At 42.4% G+C, this 9,602-nt stretch overlaps 1 non-coding gene across 1 annotated transcript; it reads left to right on the top strand.

Moving 5' to 3' along the window:
* LOC132587995 (U6 spliceosomal RNA) lies at window positions 1-105 on the top strand. Its single transcript, XR_009556482.1, has one exon. It is a non-coding gene; the product is annotated as a U6 spliceosomal RNA (small nuclear RNA).
* The last annotated feature ends 9,497 nt before the right edge of the window (window positions 106-9,602 follow it).

The raw sequence follows: 9,602 nt of genomic DNA, 5'->3' as shown, positions 1-9,602 counted from the left end.
TCGCTTTGGCAGCACATATACTAAAATTTGAACAATACAGAGAAGATTAGCATGGCCCCTGTGCAAAGATGACATGCAAATTCGTAAAAGGGATATCTTACATTTCCATACAAATTAGTTTGATTTTTGTATATATGGCATTTTTAGGAGACAAGCTATCTTCCTTGCAAGTAAACAAAAGTTAGAGTCCAGTGGCACCTCTAAGACCAACAAAGTTTTATTCAGGGTATGAGCTTTCGTATGAGCGCACACGTCTTCAGCTCCCCACCTGGATCTTCCTTTTAAGTAAATAAGGTCGTTTTTCAGCACCCCCCCCACCTCCACATATATCCAGCCTCAGCAGCTGAGCACTGCTATAATCCATCTCTCGTTCTTTGTTTCCTCTCTTCCTCCATCCTACCCATGATCACACATTGGACTCCGCCCCCCCCCCCCCACGGTCCTCTGAGGTGGTCCAGGCTGTGTGACAAGCCCTGGATGACCCAGATGGCATGGTCCTGGCTCAGGAGGAGGACAGGTCTGAACCTGGCTCTCTTAGATCCTCCCATTCCCAGTTCTCATCCCTCCTGCATTTCCCACAGAAGTGGTGGGGCTGAGGGGAAGGCCTGGTTAAAAGGCTGTTTCTGGAACCTCCAAGGGGTGCTTTGTGTCCTCCTGTGGCCCTGTTTCCTTCATGGGCTGAGGACAGATGGAGAAAGAGGGGGCATGGTGTTTTTTCCCAGCCCTAGGAAAACAACTCTCCAGTTTCCCTAAACTAGTTCACTAGCCTTCAAAGGAAGAAAAAGGAAATTCTGGGTTTCTGTTTACATCAATGCATCTGTTATCTGCAAATCCTTTCTAACCTCCCTTCCAGTCTTTAGGACTTTCATTCACTAATACTTCAGTAACCTTTTAGCCATGTCTTCTATGGGGCTTGTAAGGCAGAGATGTTCCACCAGGCATTTGATTTAGGATAGTGATGGTTGCATCTGTCTGGCACTCCCATCCGCCCTGCTTTCCTGTGGGACAGTGGCACTGCCGTCGTTAACACCATCTTTTTAGGCTAGCTATTGTGTTTTATTAGTTTTGACATTTTAATCCTGTATTATAGTGATCCCTGGCCCGAAAGAGGTCCGGCTGTCCTCAACGAAGGCCAGGGCTTTTTCAGTCCTGGCCTCAACTTGGTGGAACGTTCTGCCAGAAGACATCAGGGCCCTGTGGATCTTCTCATTTCGCAGGGCCTGTAAAGCAGAGATGTCCCGCCAGGCCTTTGCACGAGGACAGCGACGGTTGCCATCCTGGCACCTTTTCCTCCCCACCCTCTCTTGGAGGGATCCCCCCACCCCTGATGTGATCCAATAACTGAATAAGAACACTTTAAAGATGCCATCAGGGTTTGTAATTTTAATGTAATTGATTATATACATGTTGCATGTTAGACCTTTATTGGCATTAATGTAAGAATACAGTATAGTTTAAAACCAACAGTAACACTATAGAATATAATAAAACCTTAAAAACCAGCAAGAGTTAAATGACATAAACTAGCTGTGAGCTATGCATGAGTAAAAGCCTCTCTGATTTGGATCGCAACCTGTAAAAAGCAAGCAACGTGAGTAGTGACAAAGTTGTGTTTCCCGTGGAGTAAAAAGCGGACCTTGGCATTGTCAGAAAAGCCTTGATGGTCGGAGAGCAGTGCATCTAGGTATCTTGCTCGTGGACTGCTATAGAAAGAACAGTCCAGAAGAACATGAGGGACCATTTCAATGAATCCTTGGCTACAAGGGCATCGTCTAAGATTGTGGGGGATTCTGTGGAATCTTCCGAAAAGGATGGCCGATGGTAATGCATTGAATCTAGCCAGCATGAGTGCTCTTCTTTGGTGAGGATCAGTTAAAAAGAGGAAATAGGGAGCTAGAAGCCCAGGAGTCTGGAATAAACCCAGGTGACTTGGGGAGCAAGATTTCTGAGCTGCCTCAGTCAGACGTTGCAACTGGATATCTAGTAGCCTACGTTTGATGGATTGAAATACCGCAGAAGCAGAGGATAGATAAAATGCATCCAAGGAAATTCCTATGGATGTAATTTTCTTTTGGATCAGGGTCAACCATTTTGATGCATTGATTATATATTATTAATAATTATTATTATTACTAATTACTAGTGTTGTACATAGCCCTGAGCCCTGCGTTGGCAGGGGAAGGCAGTTAGTGATATAACGCAATGATATAAATAAATAAATATTCAAATGGGAAAATTGGGAGTGAGGATATCTTCTCTGAAAGCTGTCAGAATACTGCCTTTCCAAGCTACACATGAAAGTGACTCCCCCAAACTATCTGATCTATCTGAAGAGCCAGTTTGGTGTAGTGGTTAAGTGTGCGGACTCTTATCTGGGAGAACCAGGTTTGATTCCCCACTCCTCCACTTGCACCTGCTAGCATGGCCTTGGGTCAGCAATGGCAGAGGTTGTCCTTGAAAGGGCAGATGCTGTGGGAGCCCTCTACAGCCCCACCCACCTCAAAGGGTGTCTGTTGTGGTGGAGGAAGGTAAAGGAGATTGTGAGCCGCTCTGAGACTCTGGAGTGGAGGGCGGGATATAAATCCAATATCTTCATCTTCTTCTTCAAGGAGAACAGAATTCCTGGTTCACAGGGAGGGGCTGTGACACATTGATAGAGCATTTGCTTTGCATATGGCTAGATTCCCAGATTCAGTCTCTGGGATTTCCAGTTAAAGGTAACAGTTGTCATGAAATACCTTTCTCTGCCAATATTGAACTAGGTGGACCAATAGCATGACAATAACAACAATCCAGCAGTAGAGAACATATCAGACGTAGCACAATCAAAACAAAAACAACCCTAAAGGCTCAATAAAATCACTTCCTGCCTATACACAAAAGCCCATCTCGTCTGGATTCAGGTTTAGCTTGTCTCACCTTAGCCACTTGACTTAGCTGCTGAAGACAGTGACCTAGGGCACAGATAGTTGCTTATGGAGGCTTCTGCATGTCATCAATATGCTGGTAATGCAGAACTGGAAGTATAAAATATCCAATAACTATGAAGCCACGTAGGGTTGTTAATTCCCAGTTGGGAAACCAACAAACTGGGATCACAGTTCACATTACAGGCAATACAGGAAACAAACGTTGTGATATACTGGCTAACAATGTTTAGTAAAACCTCTAAGAATCATATAATCTTTTTGTACATTACAACATTACAAGAAAGGTCCATTCAATGAGCACCTGGATATAGGCTCATTTCGTCAATAAACTTCCTCAGGAGTATTCCTTCCTATTTCCTTCAGGGTTATCAGCCTCTTGTTACAATTCAGTGTTAATGCTCTCTGCAACATCTTTATTTTCTTCAAGATCTCTCTCCTGGAATAAACAATGGTAATTACAACGAAATACAACACAAAGCTGAATGGAAGTGGATAAGTCTTTAATTTTTAAATCTTAAAAATTAGTCATTTTAAATTTTAAGAATGGTTAATTGGCTCTTCATAAGCAAAGTATATCCATAACTGTATTGTCGTCTGTAGTCATAAATGTACCTGTAAAGGTAAAAGTGCAAACACCAGTCGTTTCCGACTCGGGTGTGACATTGCATCATGACATTTTCATGGCAGACTTTTTAATGGGGTGGTTTGCCATAGCCTTCCCCAGTTATCTACACTTGCCCCCTAGCAAGCTGGGCACTCATTTTACCGACCTCGGAAGGATGGAAGGCTGAGTCAACCTTCAGTTGGCTACCTGAACCCAGCTTCCACCGGGATCGAACCCAGGTCATGAGCAGAGCTTGGACTGCAGTACTGCAACTTTACCACTCTGCACCATGGGACTCTTACATGTATCTATAAACATATATTAATTCATGACTGTACTAACTCATGCATTGGAATATCAATATTCACTATCCCTAAGACATGCTCCTTGTATTCTTTAAGGTTTTATGTAAAATAGTATTGGTAACAAGACAGACCACAGTGGAGGGAAGCCAGGGCCTAATCTTGTCTCCCGAGTAACAAAAGAATAAGTACCAATGAAAGATGTGTATGAGTCGGAATGCAACTTTAGAGAAAGTACTGCAGCCTGAGAAATAATTCAAAGACTTTTGAGAATTAGGCAGGAGGGGTGGTGGGTCATTAACCTGTAACCTTTATTTGGATTATAAGTTTCCTTTTATATCAGTCTGGCAAGGTCAGTAGTCTTGTGTACACATGCTACAAGTGTTTCCTATATGTGTCTTCATTAAAGCTTCTTCTGCATTTACTCAATAAGTCTTGCGATAGATTCTGGGCAACACCTTACACAGCCAACCCAACGTGTGTCTTTTCACTGCTCTTGCCACCATCATCACCCTCCTCTTCCTTATTCGGGGCTGGGCCAGTTCTGGCCCCTGGGCAGTATGTTTGACCGCCCTGACAGTTTCCAAAGTATCCTCAGAAATAGCCCTGTGTAGAGCACATTACAGTAGTCCAGTCTTGAGGTGACTGTTGTGTGAATTACGGTGGCAAGGTCCACCCCAGACAAATAGATGGCCTGGAGTAGATGGTAAAACACAGTCTTTGTCATTGAGGAGAGCAAAGACTCGAGCTACACCTCCAGACTCCTGAAAGAATTGACCATAGAAACTGGGGACCCATTGCAAGGTAGTAGAAGTAACCACCTCAATGGTCTGGACTTACCCAGCCACAGGGATCAGCTTCAACTAATTCTTCCCTAGCCACTCCACCACCGCAACCAGGAAGGAGGTCAAGACTGGAATTGCAGCTGTACAAATGAACAACAACAACAAAGGGTTTCCCTCACCCAGAATTTCCTCATTTTTTTTCTCCCAGGCTTTCAGTTCTCTACACACAACTCTAAAACTCTGGATGATTTCATATAGCTACTGACAATAAATAATGCAAAGCATCAGGGATAACACTGACCCTTGTGGGAAAAGTAAGTTCCAAGTAGCATATTTGGTGTCATTAATAAGCCCTCTCCGTATACACTCAGAAAAGAGCATCATTCCTCATGCACCCATCCTAATTTGTAAGGGTCCTGGAGATCTCCCATTTTTCCAACTGATTTCCAGCTGGCAGAGATCAGCTCGCCTGGAGAAAATGGCCGCTTTGAAGGGTGGACTCTATGGCATTGGACCATGCTGAGGCCCCTCCCCTCCCCAAACCCCATCCTCTCCTGGATCCACTCCCAAAGTCTCCAGGTATTTTCCAGTACAGACCTGGCAACCCTAATATGTTCATGGGATAAGTCCAGGAGGTTCCCTAAAATCTCATATATATTTAATCTCATCCCAAGGATGTCAAGCATGCAATTTTCAAAAGAACCAGTCCTTGAGTTGAAACAAAGTATGGTTTATTGATAATCCATGTGGCTCTATTAAGCTAGGTATTGGAACTGATACAGAGTAACAGTAGAGTGCATACTTAAAGATGGCACATCAAAGGTTCTCTAAACATTGCTACAAATTCTAAACAAGCCTGCATTCACGTGTGAAAGTTCACACAGTAACTTCCTTATCTCCCCTATGGTCATTCGTCCCGGGTCCAGGACTAGCCTGGGAAGCTGTCCCTGGAGGCCTTATCTTCAAAGAGCATGTGGAGAAATGCCATCTTAGTTAATGGTGGTGCTTGGTTGGGAGGGAACATGAAACTGCTAAGGCAGGCTTTGTGGCCTACCCTTCCCTTCATTCCCTCCTCCCTTCCGGAGTTAAACCATAACCTCTAGGGGGAAAGCCTCCTAGAGGGGCAGGAAGTTCTTTTTTTTTATTGGAGTGAGGTGGGAAAAGTTCAGTTCTCAGCTGGCACTCAAGGAGAAAGGTTGTCAGTCTGTGGGCTCCTGACTGTGGGAGAGGCCTTCTCCTGAGGGAGAGGAGGAGTGGACTCCAGGCAGTCAGACCGAGGAAGTCATTCACAAGGCAGGGCAAGTTTAGACCAGGGACAGGAGGATGCGTTTAAACCCACCTTTTATTTGTCCTTCTGGTTGCTGTTTAGGTGCTGTGCTAAACTTTTACATGCAACTGCTTTTTTTTCCTCTTCTAATTAAATAGTTTTACTGTTTTGAATGCTGGCAGTCAAACTTTGTACCACATAGATCTCCAATCGCTTTAGACCACGCTGTTTTATCAAGGGGGCCCCGGGGAAAGGCATGTAGTTGGATAAGGTGCCAATCCTCCAGGGGTTCCTCGAAGAAGTGCTGTGGCCTCTGTGATACCCAGGTACAGGGTGGCAGAGGACCTTGAGGCCTGGCCTCAGAGCTGGAGAGGGGGATTGGGAGTCCTGTTCCTCTCAATTCGAACCCCTGGGCTGAGCAGATGGTGGCAGCAAGCCCAAGTGGCCGGAGGAGAAATAGCTCCCACCAAAAAGGGGGGGGGGCTCGAGGAACGGGGTCTGGTAGGCAGACTGTGGCCGTTCCGTCACAGAGCAAATTCCCGCATCTGTTAGTGAAAGCGAAATAGGCATGAAAGATCTGTCTCTACTTTTCTACTTTGATGTGCTCAGGTTTAATTCAGAGTTAGTAACATCTTTATAATATATTGGTTTTATTCAAGCAATAAAAGAGAGATTAAACCCCGTTCGGGGTACTAGACAAGGATGTCCATTATCTCCCTTGCTCTTCATTTTAACATTGGAATTCTGAATAACAAAAATAAGGGAGGATGATGGAATTAAAGGTACTAAGATCAAGGGGGGAAAGTACAAAGTACGAGCCTTTGCTGATGACTTGTTACTGATATTAGAAGACCCCATCTTTTCGATAGAACATCTGATGAAGAGATTGGAAGAATATGGAGGAATATCAGGCTTTAATCTCCAGAAAACCAAATTCTTGACCCAAAATATGACCAAGGAGGAATTGCCCAATTAGAAATGAAATCTGGCTTTAGCCATGAAAAGAAGATCAAGTATTTAGGTATTTATTTTTCAAATTACTTTAAAACTTTACAAAGAGATAATTATGACAAGATCTTAAAAGAAATGCAATTAGATTTATACAAATGGAGAGACCTACAAATTTCTTTATTGGGAAGAGTCACATCAATCAAGATGAATATACTACCAAGAATCTTGTACCTATTTCAGACGATACCAATCATTTTGTCCCAAACATTCTTTTATCAACTAAATAAATTGATTACCATTTTTATTTGGCAAAACAAAAAACCAAGAATCAAATTAAAGGTTCTACAAGACAGCAAAACACGAGGAGGGCTAGCTTTGCCTGATTGGAACACATACTATAAGGCGTGCTGTTTAGTATGGTTGACAGACTGGTTTGCACTGGAAAATAAAAGGTTATTGGTACTGGAAGGTGTAGGTTTGGTTAGAGGCTGGCACTCTTATTTGTGGTATCAGCCTCCAACAAGGAATAATATGTTTCTCAGACATGAAGTAAGAAAATCGCTATATAAAGTATGGAATGAAGTGAAAAATATGATTTATTCAAACATACCCTCTTGGCTATCACCAGTAGAAGCTTCTAGCCAACCCAATTTATATTGTTGGGAAAATAATTACAATTACGGATACCTACTAGACAAAGAGAATAACCTAAAACTGGACGACAATGTGAAATTGGATTGGTGGCTGAAGAACCAAGTTAAATCTAAGTATCAATTAGACAAGGAAATAGGATTTGTTAAAAAACCAAATGAATTTGACATGATAATTTGTGACAATCAGAAACTTATTACTAAAATCTATAATTGGCTCTTACAAATTGAAATGCAAAATGAAGTTGTTAAAGAAAGCTGGATAAAATGGTTAAAGGATTTTGGATATAGTATTGAGATGGAGGAATGGGAAAAAATTTGGAATCAAAACTTAAAATTAACCAAATCAGCAGTGTTCAAAGAAAATATATATAAGATGATGTGCTGATGGTACTTAACACCTGAAAGATTGAGTAAAATATACCCTAAGTACTCAAACAAATGTTGGAAATGCAGGAAAGCAAAGGGGTCCCTCTACCACATTTGGTGGCAGTGTGAATATGCAAAAAAATATTGGGCCCAAATTAATTTCTGGGCACAAAAAATTTTAAGAATAAGGCTTCAACATACTCCAGAATTATAATTGTTGAATGTGTATAAAGGGAGTTGATCCAGACAAGAAAAAAAACTGTTGTTGTACATAATAACTGTCACGAGAATTTTGTACGTGAAATACTGGAAAGTCTCTAAATTACCGGACAGAGATGAATTTTTACGAAAACTATTTGAAGCAGCTGAGATGGACACATTAACTGTAAGACTAAGAGGAGGTAATCTACAAGATTGTAGGAAGACTCGGGACTATTTATATGTATGGATAAAAAGCATGGAATTTACTATGAGAAAGTCGGAATTGTGTTATGGTGAAGCCCCTTAAGCTCCTTGGTTTGGAGGGATGGGTGGTGGGTCGAGTATGTTTGTGTATAGTTTATGTTTAGTTTTCTTTGTATATGGAATTGTCAAATAAAGGATTTCTTTATATTAAAAAAAAGAGAGAGATTAAACAATGCTTGACAAAGGACTCAAGACAGTTATAACAAGTAGAACAAAATCATTCTCTTTCCCTACTAAAAACTGATGGGCCTGACAACATATCTGAAATCTATGAATGAGAATAACTGTGACTTCTACAGGATTCCAGAACTCAGAATGGGATGCTGAAATGTAATATTTATATTTTTAATTAAGATGGTCCACTGGTCCACATATAGACATGAGGCATTCTTATGAATTCCCAGTGGGAATTTATTTGCATATTAGGCCACACCCCTGACATCACCATTGTTTTACAATGAGCCTGCCTTTGGCAGGGGAGGGCGGGATATAAGAATATATCCCACTTGTGGGAAGGGCGGGATACAAATCATAAATAAATAAATAAATTTATTATTATTATTATTATTATTATTATTATTATTATTATTATTATTGCACAGAGCTTTGTAGAAAAAGCCCAGCAAGAACTCATTTGCATATTAGGCTACACCCCGACACCAAGCTGGCTGGAACTGTGTTCCTGTGCGTTCCTGCTCAAAAAAAAGCCCTGCATAGTTATATGTACATCAAGGGTTATAAAAAGTCTATTTATACAAAGAGCACTCAGGCACGTAGCCACAGAGGGGGGCGGAGGCCATGGCCCCTCTATTAAGACCCCTCTTCCCCCTGTGGGCACCTCTTTGGAGGGTCTCCAGGGCTGCTGCTTCTCAGTGGGAATTGCATTTGCATGGAGGAAAAAAAAACAGAGGAAAACCCCCCAAGAGATTGTTTAAAAAAATCAAAACAAAAGCAACTCGCTCCAACTGGGGGTGGCTTTTTGCGCTCACTCCTGAAACTGACAAGGCAGCCACAGGTCCCAGCGGAAGAGAGAGGTGTGTGAAATTGACAAGGTCAGCAAAGTGGGAGATTCTCTCCATCCGACAGCGTTTCTCCAAGCGCACAATATGGCCAGCGCCCCGGCAGATGCCAAACCGCTCCAGCTAGCACTGCAGGTGGGAAGTGAAGACTTTTCCTTTGTTTTCATTCGTGTTGGAGTTTGCACAAAGGGCTCCTCAAAAGGAACCCTCCGTGCAAATGGGGCCATCTGGCCCCGTGGCCCCCCACCAAATTTCTTACC

This window comes from Heteronotia binoei, chromosome 19 (genome assembly GCF_032191835.1).
Source record: "Heteronotia binoei isolate CCM8104 ecotype False Entrance Well chromosome 19, APGP_CSIRO_Hbin_v1, whole genome shotgun sequence".
Lineage (NCBI taxonomy): Eukaryota > Metazoa > Chordata > Lepidosauria > Squamata > Gekkonidae > Heteronotia > Heteronotia binoei.
The sequence above is the reverse complement of the archived record's forward strand: the minus strand, read 5'-3'. Positions and strand labels throughout refer to the sequence as shown.